Raw genomic sequence first — 24,987 nt, forward strand, 5'->3', positions numbered from 1 at the left:
AGGTCCGAAATTGAAAAGAATGAGTGTGGTGGGGAGGGGGAGTCAGGAAGTGATATTAGAAAGTTCATAATAGAGATTAGTAGAGAGGAGACACTAGGATATATAAGGAGATGATAGAGGTATAAAGATGAAATAATAAAGAGTAGGAGAGAGATAAAATAAGAGATAAGAAGAAGATAGAAAAAAAAAGATATAGATAGAAAAACAGATAGAAAAATAGAAAGATAAAGATATAGAAAAATAGATATATAGATAGAAAGAAATATAGAAAGATAGATGTATGGAGGAATTGGAAAATAGAGATATATTGCGAGAGGGTGGTAAGAGTTTTTGAGATATGACTTATAGAGGCAATGGCAAGAGACGGAGAGGAGGAGGAAGGAAGTGAAAAAATATCGTAAGGGAGGAAGAAGGAAGGTTTGATCCGACTGATTGGCGACTATTGTAGATTTGAGGTAGCCTTTCTCTCTCTCTCTCTCTCTCTCTCTCTCTCTCTCTCTCTCTCTCTCTCTCTCTCTCCATATTTATCTCCTCGTTCCAATTCCTCCTAATCCTCCTTACCCTCATTTCCTCCTCCTGCTCCACCTTCTACCCTATTTTCCCCCTTTTCCTCTCACCTCTCCTTTCTTCCTCACTACTTCAGTTGCTATTTTAACACTTCTTACCCTTCTCTGTACTCCATCTTTCCCCTCCACCTCGTCATCCTTTCTTTACTTAATATTTTTACTTCCTCTTTTCCTCACCCCTACCTCCATTTATCTCTCTTTTTCCCTTTCCTTAATCCTCACCTTGCTTTCCCTCCTACCCCTATATTTTCTACCTATCTATATTTTTTTCCATTCCCTCTTCCTATAATTCCTCTTTCCCGCCATCCTTCCATTCTATTCCTTTCCCCATCCCGATCCTTATTCATTTCTGGTTTCCACTCTTCTTCCTATCCCTGTCATTTTCCTTTCCTTCCATCCTTCCACTCCCTCTCCCCTTCTCTATCCCCCTCCCTTTCTTTATCTTTTCTTGTGTTTCTTACTCCCCTACTCCCTCTACCTTTTTCTTCTCCTCCTCCTTCTCCTCTCCTTCCCCGCCCTTCCGTGCTCTGTTCGTCAAGGTATAACTATATCAGCTGATCGGACATGTCTCTATTACAGTTTATCAGATGAATTTGCATATGAAAGCCTGCCACACCGTTTTCACCATGGGGGAGCATAAGAAAAGAGGAAGGGGAGGGTGATGCCACATAGAGGAAAGTTGGAAAGGTGATAAAGAAAGGGAGAAGTGGTGGTAGAGTGAAACTGAGAAAAGGGAGGAGAAAGGAAAGATGGTGACAAGAAAAGTTTGAAGTATCGAAGGGAATAAAGGGTAAAGTGGTATTAAGCAGAGAAAAGAAGAGGCGTCAGAAAATAATAAGAAGCATATTAAGAGTAACGGAGAGGATGTCTTATTTGATTAAAAACGAAAGGAAGATAATGATAGGGCGAAAAGTGTGCAGAAAACGAAAGTTAAATAAAAGTGAAATTAATATGAAAAATACGTGAGAATGAAAAGGGAAAATAAGTAGAAAAATGGGAATGCTTAGAGAAGGTGAAGAAATAATTACATATACACACAAATAAAGAAAAGATATAAAGAAAGAAATAAAGAGAGATAACGAGAAGACGTAAGAAGAGTAAAGCTCAGAAAAAAAATGAAACGAGGAGTTGAGATAAAAGACTAAGAGGCAAGAAGAAAAGCCAACATACATTAGATAAATTGGATGAGGCAAGAAATTTAAAGTGGTAATGAATAAAAAAGAACAATCAGAGCTAAAAAAAACATTGCAGAGGAAGACAGAAAGTAGAAAGAAAGGAATTGTCAGCAGAAAGAAAAGATAAAAGATAACAATAAGAGCGGAACAAAGATAAGCAGAAGACAAAGAAGAGGAAAAAAAAGAGGAGAATAATATGTTTTGTCCTCCCAGAAAAGAGGAAAGAAGGAAATTGCTAACGGAAAAAGAAAAAAATATATAAAGAGCAGAAAAAAAATGTAGCCGAAGACGCGAGAGAAAAAAACAGAAAAAGAAGACATTTTGAACTACGAGAAAAAGTCAGGAGGCGAGACAAATTACGACGAAGAAGTAGAAGTCGTGTATTACCTAAAGTAGCGAATTATTACAGAGATGGAAAAAAATAAAGGTAAATACATGAAATATACTGAAGGGAGAAGAGGCAGGAAGAGACTCACGGCAGTTCGGATGAAAAATTACGCAATGAATAAAAAGTAAACAGAAGATCAAAGGAGATTTAAGCGCGGGAAGTAGGAAGGAAGTCGAGAGATGGAATGGGCAAAAGGAAGGGAGGGAGGGAGGGAAAAAAGGGAGGGAGAAGGGAGGGGGGGGGAACGGAGCTTGGAAAGGAGCAAAAAAGAGGAGGGAGAGAGAGGAGAGACGAAAGGAGTAGGGAAAGGGAGAAAGAAGCAAAAGAAGAGAGGAGCATAATAAGAGGAAAAGAAAAGGGAGAAGAGAAGAAGAAAGGAGGTTAGGAGGATGAAAATTAGTGGAGAAGGCAGAAGATAAGGAACAGTAAGTAGGAAGAAATGGAAGAACGGAGAATAGAAATAAAAGAAGAGAGAAAGGAGGAAGGAAAGGAAGAGAATAATAAGGGGAAGAGGAAACAAAGAAGGCGAGAGATAAGGCGGATAAGAATAGAAAAAAAATAGTGAAGAAGGCAGACGACAAGGAACAGTAAAGTAGGAAAAAAGAAAGAAAGGAAAATAATAAGGAGAGGAAAGAGGATGAGGAGAAACGGAGGAAAGGAAGGAGGAGAGCGAGAGGGACGTTGGGAGGAGCAAAAACTATAAACAGGATGTCTTTAAGAAGGATGCGAGGGAGGGAAGGAGGGAAGTCTTGTGAGGAAGCTGTCAAGGGAGATATATAACTGGAAGGGAGAGACACTAGATCTAATGGTGATAGTTATGGTGGTAATAGTAGTAAGAATAGTTATGGTAGTAGTAGTAGTAATTGTTGTTGTAGTAGAATCAGCAGAGCAATGAATAATCGTAGTAGTAGTATAAGTAATAGTAGTAGTAGTGGTAGTAGTAGTAGTAGTAGTAGTATGAGTAGTAGTAGTAGTAGTGGTAGTAGTGGTAGTAGTAGTAGTGGTAGTAGTAGTAGTGGTAGTATCATCATCATTACCACCACCACCACTACCATCATCACCGGTCGTTAAGTTCATCCCATTATCTTTGCTCCAACGTCATTCTTTCCCATCATGGTAACCTCAACACCCTTCTTCACACTCCCTTTTTTTATTCATCACGCAGCTCCTCCCTAACTATCTGACCCCTCTGCCTCCTAACCCCCAACCTTCTCCCTTCCTTGCCGCTCTCGTTTTACTCACCCACTGTTCCTTCAATGCTCATGCCCATCTTATCGCCATCATTCCCTTTCCTTTCTTCCTTCTCCCTCTCCTTGTTCTTTCCCGTTGCACCTCTTTTTCTCCCTTTCCCTCTCCCCTCTCTTCCTTTCCCCTCTCCTCCCTCTCTCTTCCGCTCCCCCTCCACTCGACTGCTCTCCCAACGCCTTTTCTTCTTTTACCCTGTCTTTCTTTCATTTCCTTCTCCCTTCCCTTTTTTATTTCGTTTCCACTTTCTTCTTATATTTCCCTCTCCCTTCCTTTTTTTTTTTTTCGCTCCCCCTTCCTTCTTACATTCCCGTTTCTCCATTTCTCTCCCTAAACCTTCCCAGTAACTCACCCCATCTCCTATACACGCTCAGGTACAATCTCTCTCTCCCTCATTCTCTCGCCCCTCTCCCCCAAAAGTGTGAGTGAGTTAGTTTGTTGGTTGTGTCGACATTCTGAGGTAATTAGTTTGGAGTTTGAATGGCGATCATCAAAGGAATGTTGCCAGCAGGATAATATTTGCCGAGTATTTTTTTTAGGAATGTGTGTGTGTGTGTGTGTGTGTGTGTGTGTGTGTGTGTGTGTGTGTGTGTGTGTGTGTGTGTGTGTGTGTGTGTGTGTGTGTGTGTGTGTGTGTGTGTGTGTGTGTGTGTGTGTGTGTGTGTTTGCAGTGCTTTAAAAGCCTTGGCACTTTATCTGTGTTTTATTCATAGTAACTCCTTTTATCAGTGTTTGCCTCTAAGTGTGTGTGTGTGTGTGTGTGTGTGTGTGTGTGTTTTTCTGTGTCATGCAGTCTATCAGTCTAACACGTTCCCTTTACTTGCCCGAAACACACACACACACACACACACACACACACACACACACACACACACACACACACACACACACACACACACACACACACCTCATTATCATCTTCCTCTATTTTATCATTTAATTTGCAAAGTGAAGGTGAATAAGTTAGTTTAGCGCTCCGCCTCCGCGTTATCTCTTCAACTACTTCATCATTTTTATTATTGTTTTATCTGTTTATCGTATTGTGTTTCGACCTCTGTGTTACATTAAGCCTCCGCAACACCCGAGACAATAATGTTTTCCCCTATTTGTGTTAGTTCTCATACCGGTCCCTTACTGTTCATGCTTCACCTTTTTCTTGTTTAGGATACACGTGTTTGGTATCACCGTCGACGTTGCGGGTGGCGGTTTAGTATGTCTGCTTTAAAACTCCCCGTGATGACCTTGGGAAAGTAATCGTCAGTCTAGAGCAAGAGGCCTCAACTATATAGTGTAATTACCTACGAAGGGATAGTATGGCGATTCCTGTGTCGTAATGATCTTTGTTGGAAGGTACATAAAGCAATACAAAAATTGGGTTCGGTGATATCAATTCATAGTGTTGAAAGACGGTACATTTGTTTTTACTGTGAATACTAATTATATTTCCAAAACAAATACGTATTGTGTGCTGTAACTGCGTGATTCAAATATGGCTGCAAAAACAATATTGTGTTAATGTATTACTTCGCCCTTTAATTAATGTATATACCATTTGATTACGTTCGGCGCCATTAAGGGTTATAAGGTGAGCACCAGTAAGTAAAGAGTGTGGTGGGAGGTAAGTAGGTTGAGAATTCTGGGTGTAAGAAAACTCAACAAGACTCCATTTTCCTCTGCTCACCTCTATGTCTTCGCCTCACCCAATGTAACCCTGACAAACCTCATCAAATCCAACTTGACCAAAACAAAACAAACCCAACTTAACCTAACCTTGCCAATTCAGTCACCCTCCACCTCACACTCCTTATTTTTCTAACCTTTTTGTCTCCGCCGCATCCAACCTAACTCTGACAAACCTAATCAAATCCAACTTGACCAAACCAAAACAAACACAACTTAACCTAACCTTGCCAATTCAGTAACCCTCCACCTCACACTCCTGTTTTTTTTTGTGTGTTTTTTTCCTAACCCTTTTCTATCTGCCGCATCCAACCTAACCCCGAGAAACCAAACCAAACCCAACTTAACCTAACCCAGCCAATCCAGTCACCCTCTGCCTCGCCCTCCTGTTTTTTTTTTTTTTTTGTGGCGGCCGCGGCTCCGTCCCTACCTCCGTTTTTTGTTCCTCATTTATGGCTTTTGTCTCTCATTACTTTGTCCTGCTAAAGTGGCGCTCGTTTTTCTAATTAATGGTTCATTTTTTTATGTCACAAGCTATCATAGTGTCCCGTTTATATGGCTAATGGAAACGGGTCGGTTCTCTCTTTTTTTTCGGCCCTGTATTTTTATAGCTATCAGGAATTTTTGGACACCACATGTTATTATTTCCCGCAGCCAAATGTTTAGTGCTTTGTTTTGTTCGAGAGAGGAGGAAGAGGAGCAGAGGGGAGGACAGGAGGGAGGGAAAGGAGGGAAGACTGGTGTTGAGGGAAGAGGAGAGAAAGGGAGGGGAAACGGAGGAAAGGTTAAGGTTAGGAGGAGGATGAGAGAGGAAGGCAAGGGAAGGGAGGGGAGGGGAGAGGAGAGGGTTAGCGTTAAGGGTAAAGAAAAAATGTGGGGATGAACGGGAAGGGAAGAGAGGGAAGAAGAGAGAGAGAGAGAGAGAGAGAGAGAGAGAGAGAGAGAGAGAGAGAGAGAGAGAGAGAGAGAGAGAGAGAGAGAGAGAGAGAGAGAGAGAGAGAGAGAGAAGGGAAAGTTGAAGAAAGCTGTTATTGCTGTCTGAAGTTTTTTCTCTTTACTCCTTTTGCTCACTTTTATTATTCTCATTTTTATCTCGTGTTTGCAGTTTGTCGACGTGGCTATGGGTGCTATGAAGCGTCCTTGTGACTCGCCGATGTCGTTCACACATTAAAAAATAAGGTAATAAAAACTGTGAATCCTTCCATAAAGTTGCATAGTGTTGTTGAGGTTGCTTTCGATCTAGAACTCTACGTTGTTTGCCCTCCGCGTTTTAGTAATCTTTTGTTATTTATTTATTCATTTGTTTTTTTGTAAAAGTTTGAGGTTGCTTTCAATGTAGAACTCTACGGTATTAGCCATCCGCGTTTTAGTAAGCTTTTGTTATGTAAGTTTTTTTAAGTAATACAAGTTTACGAAAGGTAGTTGTTCTTAACTCCTTTGGTTAGGATGTGGAGTTTATTAAGTTACATTCGAGTTGCAAGTTAACGACGTGCTAATTCATTTGGTGCGGTTATTGTGGTTTAGTTAAGATTATTTAAAGTTTAGAAGTGTATATAACTTGCTCTATTGCGTATTCAATTAAATTTTGTTATGTAAGTTGTGTGTGTGTGTGTGTGTGTGTGTGTGTATGATTGTCTGTCTGTGTCTGTCTTCTTTCCAGTGTGTGTGTGTGTGTGTGTGTGTGTGTGTGTGTGTGTCTGTGTGTGTGTGTGTGCGAACGTTTTCCTTTTCACCTAAACCTTGTTACGTCATTACGGCTCGGTTTTGAAAGTACTGTCTAGCGCTGCTCAATCCATCAACAACTTTGCGCTAAGGTAAATCATCCATCAAAAGAATGCTGAAGGTTTTATGTATTCTGCAGAGTTCCGCTCCACGCGCGCCCCTTTAAGCGGTTTATCTTCGTATTTCACCCATTGACCTCCTCTCCTCCCCGCCGCCACTCGCCCCAAGAAAATCAAACTCCCCTTTACGTCTCGGGGGAAAAAACACCACTTTTCCCGGCCACTTCACTTGTCTTAGCCGGGAGCTTAGAGCCGCTCGTGTGTGTGTGTGTGTGTGTGTGTGTGTGTGTGTGTGTGTGTGTGTGTGTGTGTAGTACTACGTTTGTGCATAACTAGGAACACGATTGGACTTTTAATTATGTAAGCTTGAGAGTACTTTAATTGCGAATAAAAATTCCAACTGATTAATACGCCGGAAATTGAAAAAAAAAGTATTGAAAATGGATGTGCAGATGAATAAATGCGGGGGGAGAGAGAGAGAGAGAGAGAGAGAGAGAGAGAGAGAGAGAGAAGGGAAGCAAGCCAGACAGATCGACAGATAGATAAAGACGGGCAGACAGGGAGGGAAGAGAGCGCCTGGAGAGCCACCCTTCACCGCAGCAAAGGGGAAGCTCGGCGTGTCACCTTCGTCTTGGCTTCAGATAACGCCTTGCACTGGATCCCCGCACGCCTCCCTCTCGTTACTTACGCCTGATTTCTTAAACGCCGTATTAGTCTATAAAGAATAATGTGGTTGATTTGTCTTTTTAACCTCTTTTTCAAGGGTTGGTTGACTAATGTTTTTTTTTTTTTTTTTACAGCAGAGGCGTAAAAAAAAAAAAAACGATAATGAAAAAAAGCCCGCTAGTTACTGCTCCTGAATAGAGTGAAGTGTGCAATTCCTTATCACTTTTTTACGACTGGGTTTATGATGCGTCGACTTAACTGTGAAAATCCAATACTCCTTACTAACTCTGTCCTTAAAGTGGAAGTGTGAAGCCAAACTACCCACATAATTGTTAAGAAATAGTTGTACGACGTTCAATAATTCTGGCGTTATTATGTTTCTCCGTTCTTTAAATCATTCCCCGTAGTGTGTGTTAATGTCTTTAGGTGTTAGGTTGGTCATCAGGGAGGGGAAGACTTGATTCAATGATCTTCCTCTCCATTGCAATGAATTAGTTTCCTACATGCTATGCTCAAGGGAAAAGAAAATAGTAAGATTAATAGTGGCAGAGCAGTGAGGTGATACATAGATTAATGGATGAAGAAAAAGAAAACAGGAAAGTGTTGAGATTCACAGCATGTTGAAAAAATATGTAATGGTATAACAAAGAGTAGACAAACAGATTAAAGGAGGAAAAAGAAAACAAGAAAATAGTTGAGGTATAAAGCATGAACGTGGCGTTGGGGAGGGGGAAAAATAGAGGAGAGACGGGGACGGAAGGCACCAGGGAGTTAGGGGAAGGGAAGGGGGAAGGGGTTGGGGTCGGGGAGGGATGATGCGATGCGAGAGCTTGCAACAGCGATATTGGAGCTAAATTCCTGAAAGTGCCGAGTGATCATGGCGTTGGAGCCGCTGCCGGAGCCGGATTTTTTAATGTTTAGCGATATTAATTTAATTCGCGTCTGTGATCCCTCGGCACTTAATCATCGCCCGTAATGGTCAGTGGCAGGGCAGGGAGAGGGAGAGGGCAAGAGAGGGAGAGGGAGAATGAGAGAGAGGAAGAGGGTGAGGGAGGGGATGAAGAAGAGGAAGGTGATGAGGGGGAGAGGGAGGTCAGGGATACTCCGAATAATGCTCTTAGGTGAGTGCTTCGTGTGTGTGTGTGTGTGTGAGTGAGAGAGAGAGAGAGAGAGAGAGAGAGAGAGAGAGAGAGAGAGAGAGAGAGAAAAAAAAGAGAATGTGGTGAAAGGAAAGAGGACAGAAAGAAAACATCCAACCTATTGCATTCATGAGAACATTCTCTGCTCGTCCCTTTTCATTGCCTTCCAAGTTTTTTCTCTACCTTTTTTTTAGGAGTCGTCTGCTGTGTTGTTGATTTCCTTAGCTACATTTTTTTTCCCTCCTTCCAACAGATTTTTCCCCTCGTACATTTTTTTTTCATTTTCCTACATTTAATTTCTCACAAATTATTCTAATCTTATTTTATCTACTTTCCTTCTTTATGGTTTTCCTCCTCCTCCTCCTCCTTCTCAATCTATTCCTTCCTCCTCAGTCCTCCTTCATTCCTCTCGTACACTCCCTTCCCTTCCCCCTCCTCTCTCCTCCTCTGCTCATTCTCTTTCTCTCTTCCTCCCTCCCTTCCTCCCTTCCTCCCTCCTTTCCTCCTTGCCTCCCGTTCAGCATGTTGGCGCCCTTCCAGCAGTCCTTAGCCTTCCCTCCCTTCCTCTTCCTGCTCCCTCCCTTCCCTTTTACCCCTGGTTGATGGAGATGGTAAAGAGAGGAAGACATAAAGGGAGGGACGGGGGAGGAGGGACCAGGGAGGGAAGGAGGGAAATTTGAGGGAAAGGTAGTTTACGAGGAGGAGGAAAAGACCAGGAGGATGGAAGGGCGGAGTGGGAAACTGAAGGAGAATGTGTCTCGGATAAGTAAAGGAGAAGGAGGAGGAGGTGGTGGTGGTGGTGGTTACGGTGGTGAGAGGGGTGGTGATGGAAGTGGAAGAGGAAGTAAGGGATGTAAGAAGAGGAGGAGAAAAGCAAGGAAGTAAGAAATAAGAGGAAGGAAAAAAGGAGGGAGATAGAGGAAGAAGAGAAAGGGTGACAGAATACAGGAGAGGGGAGATAAGAGGAGGAGGAGGAGGAAAAAGACCGCCATGCAGGGAAAGGCAGATGAGGAGGATAAAAAGAGAGAAACCGGAGATGATGGAGGTGAACGAAAAGGAAGAGTGAAAGGAAGTGGAAGAGGAGAGGTAAAGGAAGGGGCAGTAAAACAAGGGTAATAAAGAAAGGGGAGAACCAGACGAAGAAATGGAAGGGTGGATGATAATGAGAAATGTGCTTGTGTGTCTGTCTCAATTGCGTTTTTTTTATTGTTGTTATTGTTATTGTTAATTTGCGAACAGACCTTTCTCTTCCTTTCTTCATAATTATTGCAATATATATTAATGTTTACACGCACATCTCTCAGGCAAAAATACGGCATCGAGTTAACTTCATTATATAAAAAAAAAAGTTAATCAATTTCCATTATAATTCGTCTCCGCTTCCGCTCATTTTTAAGTCTTCTCTGTCTTGTAGTTCTCGTCTCCCTTATATTATGTGAGTTTATTTTTATTTTTACTCTCTCTCTCTCTCTCTCTCTCTCTCTCTCTCTCTCTCCTCGTCATATTGCCTCCCCGTCAAACATAAACATTTATCTCCCCCTTGTTCAAGACCCTCAACTCGACGCTTGAATCTTGCTCTTTTACTGTTATATTCATCTCCCTCCCTTGCTCTCTCCCTCGCTCCCTCCATCTTTCATTCCCTGACCCCATTCTCTCTCTCTCTCTCTCTCTCTCTCTCTCTCTCTCTCTCTCTCTCTCTCTCTCTCGCTCTCGCTCTCGCTCTTTACCTCTCTCCCTTTCTACCTTTCTTTTTTTATTTTTCTCTTTTATTGAAATATTTAAACATGCAACATAATTTTCAGGTGGTAAGCAAGTTGAAAGGACTAATATTTTTTCGTAGTCTCATTCGACAAGCCTAACACAGTACAGATCTTACCTAATTCTCAAAGCTAATATCGCGTATATGAGTAATAGCTGCTGTGTAAATGTTGAACGTAAATGCGAAAATAAAATCACCTAATCTTTCCCCATCTTTCCCTCCCTTCCCTTCCTTCGCTACCTCCCTCCCTTCCTTCCTTCCTTCCTTCCTTCCTTCCCGCATCATTCCATTTCTGAGTCAAGTTTCTTCCTTACGTCTTCCTATTTTTTTCCCCTCCTCCACCGCAACCACTACTACTTTCTCCGCCTCCTCCTCCTCCTCCTCCTCCTCCTCCTCCTCCTCGACTCGCCACAATATCGCCGCTTTTCCCGGCTTCTCGTTTCGTCTCAAGAACACTCGTTGAAAATTGATAAATACTCCGGAGACAGACGCCGAGGGTTGATGGTTCGCTCGTGTCCGATACAGTCACCAGCGAAGCGCCCCAGGGCCTTCGAGTTGTCCCAGGAGACGTGTGTGTGTGTGTGTGTGTGTGTGTGTGTGTGTGTGTGTGTGTGTGTGTGTGTGTGTGTGTGTGTGTTGGATTCGTTGCTTAGCCATTTATTTTCCTCATTTCTTTTTTTTATTTTTTTATTCTAAGCTTCTCAGATCCAGTAACATGATTCCAACATGTCATTTACCTGGAGACAAGACGATAATATTTTGCCCTTCAATCCTTCCCCTTCCCCCCGCTACCCACCTTTAGCTGTCACATCCAGTTCAGTTGAAGGTCGGGAAGATTGACAGCCTCGGCCTCCCCCTCTTGGCTTCGCTCTCTCGTCCATCCTCGTGTGACTGCTGAGACTCTTTCCAAGCCTCGTCTGTGCTCGGATCGGCTTCCACACGTTCACTTGTTACCTTCTTTACTACCCACAGTCTCTCACTCTTCATTAACGTAACCTCTGTACCTCTCTCCTGTGGCCTCGCTCTCTCGCCTCTCCTCGTGTGATTGCCGAGATTCTTTTCAAGCCTTGTCTGCGTTTGGATCGGCTTCCACGCGTTCACTGGTTACCTTCTTTTCTTCCCACAGTCTCGCCCTTCACTAACGTCACCTCTGTATCGTGATCGTTGGTTTTATTCTGCGGACCTGTGGTAATTCAGCACCTCGGATTCCTGCTTTCGCCTCTCTTTTTCTCTCAGTCTGTCTGTTTATCTAGCTTAGCCTTTGCACCGTGTTCGCTGATTCTCTTCTAAGGACCTGTGGGAACTGAACACCTCGGATTCCTGCTCCCTTCTCTGACTTTCTTTCAATCTTTCTATCTAAATGTCTCTCTCTGTCTGTATATCTCGCACCCTTGCTCTGGCTCACTTTTACCCCCAAGTCACTCTCGGTTTTCGAATGTAGGTAATGACAGAGGCAGGATTAACCCTCTCGACAGGTGAGGCAACACACGCAGCCGCTTGGCCGTGAGTGTCCGTATCAAAGCCTCGCAGTTTTTATCACCCAAAGACTCGCATCCGATTTCCCTCAGCGACAGAGCAGGAGTTGAACCTCTAATAGACGGCATTACGGGGCCTGAGACTCCCATTACTAATTCAGGTTAGATTGACTTTCCGTAAATGGGTTATCCTGCTTGTCTGTTCCTGCTCGTCACCTCCTCCATAATTGGGTTTTTTCATCGCTTTTTCTCTCTCCCATTCTTCTTTATTTATTTATTTTTTCCTTTGTTCCGTTGTTTTCTTTGTTTCATTGTTGGTTGGTTGGTAAAGATATGTTGTCGAGCGGGCTTTTCAGTGAATAGATTTTCGCATTTTAATATTTTTCTTTCGCTGTCTCTTCCATCCTAGGCCGTTGGTAAATTTTTTCTCGTTTTCATATGAATATTTTTTTGTTTCCTCCGATTTTTAATGTCAACAAGTACGATTTTAAAATAGAGGCAGACTGAGAGGCAGCTACAAACACAAACAGACATACAAACAGATTAACACACACACACACACACACACACACACACACACACACACACACACACACACACACACACACACACACACACACACACACACACACAAACACACACACACACACACACACACACAAATAAACAAACAAACAAAATAAAACATACAGCCACGAGCCAGCACACCAGGGAACAGTATACCACACAATCAGGTGGAACGCAGGTGAGCAAGGATGCCAGACTCGGGACCTCGTAACCAAGGTGTAGTAGACGAGACAACAAGCTTCTCATTCCTCGAACTGGGATCCGCCGCGAGGGAAGGGACGCAGGGAGGCAGGCGAAGGACAGCGGTGCAAGTTGGGACGCGAGACCACTTGGTGTGTTCCAGTTTAATAACCATCACTGTCCTGTTGTTGCTCTTCCCCATCTTCTTCCTCCTCCATTTCCTGGTTTTCTTCCTCTTCCACCTCCTCCTGTCCTCCTCCTCCTCCTCCTCCTCCTCCTCCTCCTCCTCCTCCTCCTCCTCCTCCTCCTCCTCCTCCTCCTCCTCGTCCTCCTCCTCCTCTTCATTTTGTATCTCATTCTCCTTCTTATCCTCCTTTTTTCTATCCTTTCTACTATTCCTCTTCTTTCCATTCCTTCACTCTCCATTCCCTCTTCCTCCTCCTATTCCTCCACTTTCCTTCCCTTCCTCCTCTTCCTATATCTCCACCCTCCATCCCCTCTTCTTCCTCTTCCTCCTATTGCTCCTCTCTCCATCCCCTCCTCCTCCTCCATCCCAGCTTCCTCCTCCTCCTCCTCATCCTCCTTCCATTTTTCCACTTTCCTTCCCTTCCTCCTCTTCCTCTTCCTCCTATTGCTTCACTCTCCATCCCCTCTTCCTCCTCCATCCGTGCCTCTTTCTCCTCCTCCTCTTCCTCCTCTTCCTCCTGCCGGCGAGGGGAGTAATAACGGAGCTCCTACACGCTAATAAAATCTGAGTTTTCCGGTAATAATGCTCAGTACCGCGGCGGCTGCGGGAGGACGCGGCGGATCGGCTAATAAAGCACAAACTTCCCGGAGACAGCCTCAACGATACACGGGGGGGAGGGGGGAGAAGGGGTAGATAAAGGGAAGGCGGTGTTGAGGAGGTAGGGAGAAAGGGAGAAAAAAAGGAAAATCGGAGGGAGAAGGGGAGGGGAAACGGGGTAGATGAAGGGAAGGTGGTGTTGAGGGAGGTAGGAAGAAAGGGAAAAAGAGGGAAAAGGGGAGGGAGAAAGGGAAAAACGGAGGGAGAAGGGAAGGGGAGACGGAGTAGTGGAAGGGAAGGTGGTGTTGAGGGAGGTAGGGAGAAAGGGAAAAAGAGGGAAAAGGGGAGGGAGAAAGGGAAAAACGGAGGGAGAAGGAGAGGGAGAGGGGAAAAGGTGTAGAGGAAGGAAACGTGGTGTTGAGGGAGATAGGGAGAAAAGGGAAAACGGAGAGAGAAGGGGAAGGGAAACGGGGTAGAGGAAGGGAAGGTGGTGTTGAAGAGGTAGGGAGAAAGGGAAGAGGGGAGGGAGAAAGGGAAAAACGGATGGAGAAGGGGAGGGGAAAAGGGGTAGATGAAGGGAAGGTGGTGTTGAGGGAGGTAGGGAGAAAGGGAAAAAGGGAGGGAGAAAGTGACAGACAGGCAGACAGATAGACAGACGGACAGACAGAGATGAACGGAAAGAAACGGAGAAAAGGAAGCTAGATATTGCCCGCCAGGTTCACAGACAACTGATGACCACAGACACAGTGAAAGACAGTAGCAGACAGACAAAGTGACTGACTAACTTAACGACTGACCGATTCACTCCATCCGAAGCAAACAAACTTAAACAGACGCACTTGCTGACAGACTGATTGACGTAACCGAACGACTGACAATCAAGTAAAGAGCCAGGTAAATAAAACAGACATAATAGATGCTGCCGGACATACGAGCATACAGACACATGCAGATAGATTAGCTTAAAAATGCAGACCGGCAGATAGAAATAAGATAAACATTTGTTGAAAAAAATCTTAAATGATGCAGTTAAGTGGCGGCGCAGAAGAAAAGTTTCGTACCGTCCGCGTTACCTTTGCATTGAGAAGGAAGCAGATTGGAATAATTAAATCGTGGAAAAGAGGCCGAGAGAGAGACAGAGAGAGAGAGAGAGGTGGAGAGAAAGAAAGCAACGAGAAAAAGAGGGAAAGAAAACGGGGATTATGAGATGAGAGACAGTATGGTATAAATGCTATCTTCTGGGGCCCAAAATTAGTACGAGGAAGCTGGAAACACGAAAGGCACCAGGAGGGAAAAAAATATCCGGCGCAAAAGGAAGGCAGTGATAAGAGAAACGTACGCGGGGAAATTACATTCACGAAAGAAAAACCCTGAAAAATTTAAACCCGTGAATTTCCTGAAAACAGAAAACGGGGGTTGCGCGCAGGCCTCAAAGGAAAGACTGAAATAATTGGGATTTTGGTTAGGAAGAAGCGTGGAAGTGGGGGCGGCGGCGGCGGTGGTGGCGGCGGAGGATCATCATGGCCTGCCTGACGGGAACTTTGAGGCGCCAGGAAATGAGACTCAGCTAATGAAGCCTCGAGATAGCGAAGGCGAGATAACGAAGCCTTGAAAACCAGCCAGCCAGCCACTCACAGTTAGCCATCCACCCACCCTGCACAGAAAGGTCCACTCATCCACCCATCCAACCACTCTCCGACTCCCCTACTCATCCAGTCACTCACCCAAGAACTTATCCACCTTTTCATCCACTTAGCCAAGCATCTAGCCTCGTTATCCCCCCCCCCCCCCCCCACACACACACAGCCCATCCATTCCATATCCAGCTGCCCCTTTCTCCGTTTTTCACCTCCTCTCTGCTTTTTTCTTCATTAGGTCAGTTATTGTCAGTCTTACATAGCGTGTAGATAAAAATATTTGAATTAGTTATATATTCCATATGAGTTTAAGTATGTTCAGAAATCATATTAAAACAAAGCCCAGAGGAATGACGTAGCGGACGCTGTTGCCACCTTGTGAGTAGTGTGTTTGTCAAGGTGTGATTTTACAGACCCCGGTTTGCAGTTCATATCTCCCTCTTAAAGAAAAAAAATATGCCTTTAATGCGCTCCCTCGCTATTTCTCATTTTCAAGTAATAATAAATACATTGGAGCGCGCTTTTTATGTAAATTAGATGTACAGATTAGTATTGATTAATCTCGTTGTGAGCATTACCAGTGTGTTTTAAATTTATAGGTTTGCTATAACTGAATTTGTTGTTGCTTGCCTGATGACTCCATGGATGTAGGTAAAGTTTGTGAAGCAAGAGTGCGTTATCATGCAAGGATTATGTGGCATCCAAGGTATCAGTTCACTAGAAAAGTTATTTAACACTGAATATATATCTCCCCTAAGACACAATTTTCTAAGGCAATTAGGAAGGCTCATAAGTGTCAATGGACTAATAAACACATTGGTTGGCAGATACTTAGATTCTACCAAGGTTCACACGCCACCTTAACCCCTTGACTGCGGATTTCCTACAAGAAGACAATACGAAGCTACAGAAACGGATCAAAAAGTTGCTTTAGAATTCATTGAAGTAAAATATAAAGTCCTGCACCTTGGGAGGGGATATCCAGCACACCAATACCACATGGGAAACACTCCACTATCCACCACAGAGGCAGAGAAAGACCTGGGAGTATATGTTTCCAGGCTACTAGTAAAGGCTAAATCCGTGCCAATCGCAGCGGACGGGTTAAAGAACAGGAGAAAAATAAAGCGATGTGCGCAAAAAGGAATACATACAAAAATGCTGGCCATAAAATTATAAATAAGGAGCGAACATTATTAATTAGGGAACAGACAAATATTGAAGATTTTTTCATCGTCGGCCTGACAACAAATAAACAACCAAAGCAACAGTGGCACCCCAGGAATTGGGGAAGTAAAGGCAGAGACAGGTAACCAAATGCCGAGACGAAATTTGAACACATGGCATTGGAAAGGTATTTGCCATAGACTATATAGCGAAGACTGATGATACGATAGATTGAGAGATGAACGCATAAAAATGAATTGATAGTTGATACATTAATATTGTTTACGAGAGAGAGAGAGAGAGAGATGCAATATCCCCAAAGAACTTTTTACCGGCTTTGTGGAGGGGAACAAATTTGCTTTTATGCGCCACTTCACAAAAATAGTAAAAAAAAATGTTTAAATTGAGTAAATATGGAGAAAAGGAAGACGAGTGGGTACAGAAGAGAGGAAAAGTTGATAATAATTCTCTCTCTCTCTCTCTCTCTCTCTCTCTCTCTCTCTCTCTCTCTCTCTCTCTCTCTCTCTCTCCTCCTCTTCCTCCTCATATACTTTCTAATACTCTTTTCCTCCTCTTCTTCCTACTACTATTGCTCTTCTTCCTCTTCAAATCTCCTTCCCATTTTTTTTCCCATTCCCCTCCTCCACCTCTTTCCTCTTCCTGCTCCTCCTCCTCCTCCTCTTCCTCCTCATATTCATCACTTTTCCTCATCCTCTACTACTATTCTTTCTCCTCATATATTCTCCTTCCCATTCCCTCCATCCGATCCCTCTCCCTCTCCTCCTTCCTCCTCCTCCTTTACAACCATCTCCATCTCCCATCTCCTAAATGAACCTACGTAAGGAAGGTAAGAAGCCACCATCGTCATGATTAAAAAACCTGCACTAGATTAATGTCCTTCCATTGCCATTATGCGTTCCACAGCCTCCAGCCCCTTAAGGGGAGGAGGGGGGAAGAAGGAGAAGGGGGAGATGAGGGGAAGAGATGTTGATTAAGGGCTTGAGGACGAAACAGGATAGAAAGTTGGTTAAAATGAAAATGCCGAAAGGATATTGTAGGGGTATTAGGTGATGTTTTTGGAGGAGGAGGAAAAGGAGAGAAAATTTTTCAAGGATGTTAGGTTTTCTTGGAAGAGGAGAAAGGGAGAATGGGAAGGATGAAGAGTGTATAGGAAGAGTGAGGAGGAAGAGAAGATTGGTTGAGTGTGAGGAGAGGGTTATAAGGTTATGTTTTCGTAGGAGGAGGAGGAGGAAAAGAATGAGAAGGATTTCAGACTTGCTTGGAAGAGGAGAAAGAGAAGAATGAGAAGGTTCAAGAGTGTAGAAAGAGAGAGAAGGAGAAGAAGATTGCGTGAGTGTGAGAAGAGGAAGATATGGATGGAACAGGAAGAAAAGAAGAGGGAGGAAAAGGAGAAGGAAGAGGAGGAAGTAAATAGTGATATGAAAGGACTTATTGATGTTTAAGTGTATGCAGGAGAGAGAGAAGTACATTGTTCATTGTCATTCATTACAGTTAGCGATACTTAGTAGGACGTGAAGGTTGGGGAGAGCAGGGAGGGACATGGCTTGAGGGAGGAAGGGATGGAGACGAAGGGGCTATTGGAAAGGTTGAGGAGAGGAAGAATAAAGGTTAGGGACATTGTAATACCAAAAGTGGAAAATACTTATTATGATGGCGCGGAATAGAAGTGAGTTGAGTAATGACAGGAAAGCTAAGGTGAGTGGAAAGATAAAGGAAAGCGGCATTGTGTGAAGGACGTAACCTGCAGCGGGAAACAGGTAATGAGGGAAAAGCCAAAAAAAGAAGAAAGGTCCCATTAGGTAAATCAGAAAATATGGAAAGGAGAAAAAAATAAATATCGGGTTTGTTTTGGTATTTTTTGCGTAATTTAAGGGGGGAGGGGGGGAGGGGTTAGGGGTTGTGGTCACCTGAGTTGGCAAAGTTACGGTCAGTTAGCAGAGTTAGGTCCTCGTTTTTTTTGTTTTTTTTTCATTTTTATTACTTTTTTTTGTGTGTTGTCGGTGGGTTCATCAGGCTAGACGGAAAATGAATATAAAGTGTTCGAATTTGCTGCCGGACCCCAAACGTTATCTGTCCCTGTTATATCTGTCTGTTCGTCGGTCTGTCTGTCTGTCTTGTCTCTGTGTGTCCGTCTGCCTGCCTGTTTGCTTGTTTGTCTGCTAGAAATAAGGAGGGAGTGTTATTTCATGTGAATGTGTGTGTGTGTGTGTGTGTGTGTGTGTGTGTGTGTGTGTGTGTGTGTGTGTGTGTGACAAGTTATCTATTTGTATGTGTACGATAGCATACGGTTTATTCGGCTCCAGTTAAAAAGAACACACACACACACACACACACACACACACACACACGCACACACACACACACACGCACACACGTACACGACAGCTCCCCCCTTGAGTGATCCGCCGCCTCACTCTCACTTTGAATTTGGACAGGTGAATTATTTTTGTTTACTTTCACTTTTGTTACTTTTTTTTTTTGGCCACGCGACTGTACAAAAGCCGTTTTTATCGCCCGCTTTTTTGTTGTTGTTGTGCCTGAGCGTGTAATTATCCCGCGCACCTTTTCTGTGTTATTTTTTTGTTCTTTTATCTCTTATTTACCTTCCCTTTCAATTACTGATTAGTTAAAGGTGTTGTCGCACGTTAATTAGAGCCAGGTGAGATGTTTTTGATCTTGATGCAAATATGATGAGCTGAAATAACGGCTATTATTATTATTATTATTATTTTTATTATTATTATTATTATTATTATTATTATTATTATTTCTCTCTCTCTCTCTCTCTCTCTCTCTCTCTCTCTCTCTCTCTCTCTCTCTCTCTCTCTCTCTCTCTCTCTCTCTCTCTCTCTCTCGGGATGAAACAGACCTCGCTCGCCTACAAAGAGACACACTTTAGCCAGTTCGCCCTCCACCACGCACTTCTTTCCAAGCTCATGTCAGGGGAGTGCGTTTTACCCTCTCCTCTACATAACTGAGAGACGAGAGACCGAGGAAAGGGAGGAACAAGTAAGAGGAGGAAGGGAGAACTACCACGTAAGGAAGAAGAAAAAGAAACAGTGAAATAAGTAAAGAAAGGGGGAAAGAGAAGATATGAGTATAAGAAAGGGGTAACCTGAGGAAAAACAGAAGGAAATTGAAGTGAAAGGTGTGACATGAAAGGGAGAGAGGAAAATGTTAGGGAAAGTGATGATGGGGGTAAAGATGAGGATAAGAAAGAAGGGGGAGATATGATAGGAGGAAGAGAGGGGAAAATAGAAGAGGGGAAAACAGAAGAGAGGGGAAAATAGAAGAGGGGAACAAAAAGAAGAAAAGGAGGAAGGACAAGAAGTCAAGAGAAAGGGCAGTAGAGGATGAAAGAACATTTGACAAGGAGTTAGTGTATGGCGGGTCTAATGTCAGGCAGGGCAACTAGACAGAAGTGCTCAAACAACCTTCCTGTGTTACTGATGCCATGGTGATCTTTAGCTTGAATGCATTTTTAAGTACCTGTGTATGTGGTAGAAAGGGGGTGAGTGTTTAGGAGACTTGTTCGCTGTTTCGCAGGTAAAAAAAAAAAAGGGGGGGGGCGGATCGGGGCACAACAATTAAAACTATATAAAAAAATGATACTTGAAGGCTTGTGGGCGGGTCGAGGTCACGGCTGAAGGTCTTGAGCAGGAATTGAGGGAGGCGGGGCGTGCAAGCAAGCAAAGGGACTGCCATGAATTTGTCGTTGGAAAAAAAGGAAATAAAGAGGTGCTGTAAACGCTTATCGGGTGTTCCCTTAAAGAGCTGAGAATGAATTAAAAGCTGATCGTGACTTGGTGGAGTGTTGAACGTGAGTTATGGCGTGTAAGGGACGAAGCTTATGTTAGGAATGAGAAAATGAAAGGAAGAAAGAGACGAGAGGCATAGGAAAGGGAAGAACATAAAAGAGATGAAAAGGAGATCTATAAGGGGTAAGGAAGAAGGAAAGAAAGAAAAAAATAGATAGATAAAAAAAAAAGACGAAAAAAAAAGAAAAATAATTGTCAAAACTGAAACAAAGAAAGCATCATAACAAAACGAGCAAACTTTTTATTCATACAACAATGAAAACCAATCTATAGAACCTGATTTCGGCGCTGCTAAGACGCCACGAAATAATCACACGTACCTTTATGACGCAAAATAAAAGCTAGGCGTTATGACAGTGCGCTCCAGATGCCGAGTTCCCACCGCCCCGCCTCTCCTCCCGCGGCTCCGGATAGAAAACGGAGGCTGGGGGTGGGCTTGTCCAAACTCCCTGAAGAAAGTCACCTCCTCCTCCTCCTCCTCCTCCTCCCCCTCCCCCTCCTCCTCCTCCTTCTTTTCTTTCTTCTACTTCTCCTACCTCACGTCCTCCCCGTCTATCTTTCCTCTCCAGTCGTTTTCATCGCCTCCTTCTCTTCCTCCTCCTTTTCCTTCTCTCCCTCCTCCTCCTTCTCCTCCAAGGCTTCAAAAAGACGCTGCACTAATGGCGAATTTCCCGATGGGTTTAATTTGGCGATGATTACTGCCGAGAGAAGAGACTAATCCACACCCATTAAACGCCCCAAAAATTACTCCACGAATTTTTATCCTGATGTTTAAGGGTGATGGAAAAGATGGAGGGGGAAGGAGGGGGAGGGGGGGAGGGGGGAAGGGGCCTGGAGGAGGAAGGTAAAGACTGTGTGAGAGAGAGAGAGAGAGAGAGAGAGAGAGAGAGAGAGAGAGAGAGAGAGAGAGAGAGAGAGAGAGAGAGAGAGAGAGAGAGAGAGAGAGAGAGAGAGAGAGAGAGAGAGAGAGAGACGGGAAATGGAATGGCGTTGTCTGTGGTGCTTATTCTGCATCCTTCTCTCGCCCTTCTTCTTTTTCCTCCCTCCTTGTCACGCAGGTCTTTCGCTCCCCCCCTCCTCATCCCTCCCTTCTATTTCCGCCACCACTTCCCTCCTCTTCCCTTTCCATGAATTCAGTTTCTCTTTACCAGTCTTGCTTCTCTTCTCCACCCTCCTTCATCCCCTTTCCTTCCTTTCTTCCACCCCTCCCTCCCCTCTTTCCCTCCCCTCCTTCCCCCCTTCTTTCCCCTCTTTCCCCCCCCCCCTCGTTCCCTCCCTCTGGACCTCAAGTCTTTGGAAAAATGCTGAGAACAGTTTTATGGAAATAGTTGGCTCTGTTAATTCTCACCAAAATGCGGGTGGGCCAAGGCTTCGAAGCTTGTTTGAGATGGGTTTTCGAACTTTCAAGTCCCACCTTTTCTTTGAGTTGTATCGATTGTTTTTTTTTCTATTATGCATCACCATCATCACCGTTATCAGCATCGTCATCATTACCAAAGGCCACAAGTCTCGTTTTGTTAGCCTTCAAGAAGAGGTTCACAATTTTGTTTAAGTATCGCACCCTCGGGCTCGTCTTTTGGCGGCGCGTTGAGGCTTCCGAGGGAGCTGTCGGCCTGCCTCGGGGGGCGACGGCCTTATCCGACGTCAAATTTATGTCCGCAACTTTGCTTCTGTTCGGAACTCAAGTGAAACAATGAATTCTCGCCGGTGAGTGGCACAGCCGGGCGGCGGCGGTAATGAAGCCGCGCCGAGTGTGTGGCGCCGAGTTACGGTCGTTCCGGTATAATTGCCGCCATAACTCCCCAACTTCCCCGCGCGAGCAAAACTGAGCTAAACGTCTTTGTAATGCCCTTCAGGCGCTCATAATTACGATTAGCCTTCAAGGTTAGAAATTTATGACACTCTTTGAATCATGCCTCGCCGGCGCAGTTTCAGAACAGCCATTCGATGCAGTGAATCCTAAATTTCCGTCTCCCCTCTCTCCCCTTCTCCCCTCATGCCCCCATCACCCCTCCCCAAAAGCTCACAATAGTGTTCTCCACTCCTTCCTCTCCCTCTTGACTCCTTCTCTTTCTTGAACGTCCCTTTCTTTCCCCGCTGCCTTTTGTTTCCATCATTTATCCCTCCTGTTTCCTCCTCCCCGTTCCGCCGCCACACTCCTGCAGGGATAAAAAAAAATAACCGCCAACTCTAATATTAAATCTCGAGGGAGTTCGGCGCTGCGAGGATCGAGTGTCATTAAAGCGGGTCTTGGTAATTTCGGATCCTCGATGGGTTGCCGACTAAGTTTCCAAGTTTATTGCCATCTAGAGGGGCCGCAGTTCGAACCCCCGATACCCCAGACGCCAAGTTTCGAGTCTCCATCGGCCCCGAGAGGCTGGATGAGCCATAGCGCGGCGCCCGCCACTGAAACTTTGGCCATTGGGAGCTTTTCTACATTCCACTTGGAGGTATTGCTGTTTCGAATTACCTGAGCTTCGAAATGCAGCTGTTTGTTAAATCCAGGTGCGGGTAACGTCGCCGCCTGAACGGTCTCTCTCGCCCCTCCTTCCCGGGGCCTCGAGGTATTGATGCCGCCCCGACGAAGACAATTTTTTATTTTTCATCTCTCTCTCACGAAGCTAATCAGTCAACGTGAGAGCGAGCACGATTACGAGCCATTGACGCGCCACAATGCTGAATTTCGATATTTGATGATTCTGGAGATAGAGCGGGAGGGCTTCGAGGTATTGGTGGTGTCAAGATGAGGATAAACTGGGCCACTCAAAGCCTTACATTGCTTATTTCTTCCGCTGTGCCACTTGATCAGCGTGAGGGTCAATCTAATTCTGAACCGCCTACACGCCGCAGTCTCTCTTCTTCACTGCTTCCTTTTTAACACTGTATACTAGGGGCATCAAGACACCTCTGGAACAACATTTTATAAATATTTTAAGCTTTTTCCTGTTTCCTCTCTCTTAGTACATTGCGGAGACAAGTTTAATAGTTATTGGTGAGAGTCGAATGTAGCCTCTCATGATAATAATAATAATAATGATAGTAATAACAACGATAATAATGCTAATGATAATACCGATTAGTGCTCCGGCAACAGAGGCTCAGACATTATTCATAAAGTCTTCCTTTGTGGGCCACGCTCGGTGACATCCGCGTCCTCATTGTGCTCGACGGGGAAAAAAAGTATCATGTTGTATTTTACGAAAGCTAGGACATTTGTGCAATAACGTAAATTAGTTCGTACTCACATCATGAATGGAGGCAGCCGTGTTTTTCTTTCCATAGCAGTGTGTGTGTGTGTGTGTGTGTGTGTGTGTGTGTGTGTGTGTGTGTGTGTGTGTGTGTGTGTGTGTGTGTGTGTGCTCCTTCTCGTACATGCTCCGGTAAAGTTGACGCATGACTGACTGAAGCAAGGCACCAAGAGAACACTACCGTCTAATCCCTTGAAATGTAGGGAATGGTATTAAATGTCGGCCGTGACACCCACTTTGCTAATGAACTACGCGCAATTCTTGAATAATTCTTAATGGACAGTTTAGTTTGTATCTTTTATCCAAGCTGTCCTTATTAACCAAGTGGCTCATGCTACAGAAATACCCACGTCAATATTTTCTCATTCTTTTATGCCGCTGAATTACTTTATTTCTTAGTCATTCACCAGTCGCGAAGTCAAAATCTCGACTAAGCGTACCTACCAGAATGTTTGAATGACAGTAAGGTATGATTGAAAAAGTTGGAAAGTTTCGTTTAGTCGGCGCAACATCTGTGGTCATATGCCGGAGAGAGACAGAAGGGGAAGGAATTATAGGAGAAGGGAACAGATCCAAGGAGACGGGACACAACCCCTGATTAATACCTGGTACCCATTTACTGCTGGGTGGACAGGGGCGTAGGGTATCGGAAAAGCCGCCCAAATTTTTCAACTCCGCCCGGGAATTAAACCCGGGCTCTCTCGGTTGTGAGACGAGGTATGATTGACGTTTTCTTACTTCTCATATTTGTGGCATTGCATGTGATTAAAGGGTTTTTTTCTACAATTTTCAGCTCAAACCTATCAACACGAGTAAAATTTGTACGGTATATGATAGAATTCATTATCGTCATGAAACAGCTAGAATTAAAGCTGTCATCATTTACATCATTGCGGTGCTGCATACAGTCCTTTTTTTGGTAGATAATTTTCAGGTCCTGTCACTGTCAACACTTAAAATTTTGCTTAATGTGCGTCAGTTCTAATCTGCCGCGTGACAACTGCCTTTCGTTAATTATGGCGAGCAATCATCAGTACCGCACCTGCCGCCCACCTGCCACTGTCTCCCTCATCCCATTAGATGCTTCTAGACTCCTGCACAAAGAATATTTAACCTTTTTTTATATTCCTTTGTCCTTAAGTATCCCCTTTCCTCCTTGTCAAGCAGTTCTTCCACTCCCTCCTCTTCTCACATCTTTATTTCCGTCTCAACCTCATCCCCCGAATTACCAGTCTTCCTTCCAGTGTTCCTCCCAGTGCGTCCTTACTTTTCCATCATCCCTAATCCCTTTCTTTCCCGCCCCACCCACTCAGTCTTTGTCTAAAAACTCCCATTAATTCACCTTTGAGTTCACTTTTCAAAACATTTTTCTTCATCGTCTGCTTCCATTCACCGGCCTCTTTCCTGAAAAAAACTCCCCTTCGTTTCTTTTGCCACCCATTGCTCCATCCAAAATCCCTTCCATTTATCTTGCCTTCTCCCCCCTCAGCTCCCTCGTGCAGCCAGGCAAGAAAGGAAATCCCACCCCAGCGCATAAAAACTATCTAAAACCTGCGACATTTACAGCTTACAGCGTCTAGCCTCTCAATATTTCGGTATTTCTCTGATTTATCATTCACAAGACGGTTTTTCTCTATCATTCACAAGGAGGTTCATAATTTTAGAGGCCAACTGTCACCCAAAGAAAGACT

At 44.2% G+C, this 24,987-nt stretch overlaps 1 long non-coding RNA gene across 4 annotated transcripts in view; it reads left to right on the forward strand.

Moving 5' to 3' along the window:
- The window catches only part of LOC127007356 (uncharacterized), a 182,682-nt gene that overhangs the window by 94,642 nt on the left and 63,053 nt on the right, over nucleotides 1-24,987 (forward strand). For 2 of the 4 annotated variants that reach the window (XR_007760205.1, XR_007760206.1), the window contains exon 3: nucleotides 6,160-6,233. The exons of the other annotated variants lie outside the window; for them this stretch is intronic. This is a non-coding gene — a long non-coding RNA (uncharacterized LOC127007356). The remainder of the gene's footprint in view (nucleotides 1-6,159; nucleotides 6,234-24,987) is intronic. 4 annotated transcript variants of the gene reach the window in all.

Source organism: Eriocheir sinensis, chromosome 35 (assembly GCF_024679095.1).
Source record: "Eriocheir sinensis breed Jianghai 21 chromosome 35, ASM2467909v1, whole genome shotgun sequence".
NCBI classification, from domain to species: Eukaryota; Metazoa; Arthropoda; class Malacostraca; order Decapoda; family Varunidae; genus Eriocheir; species Eriocheir sinensis.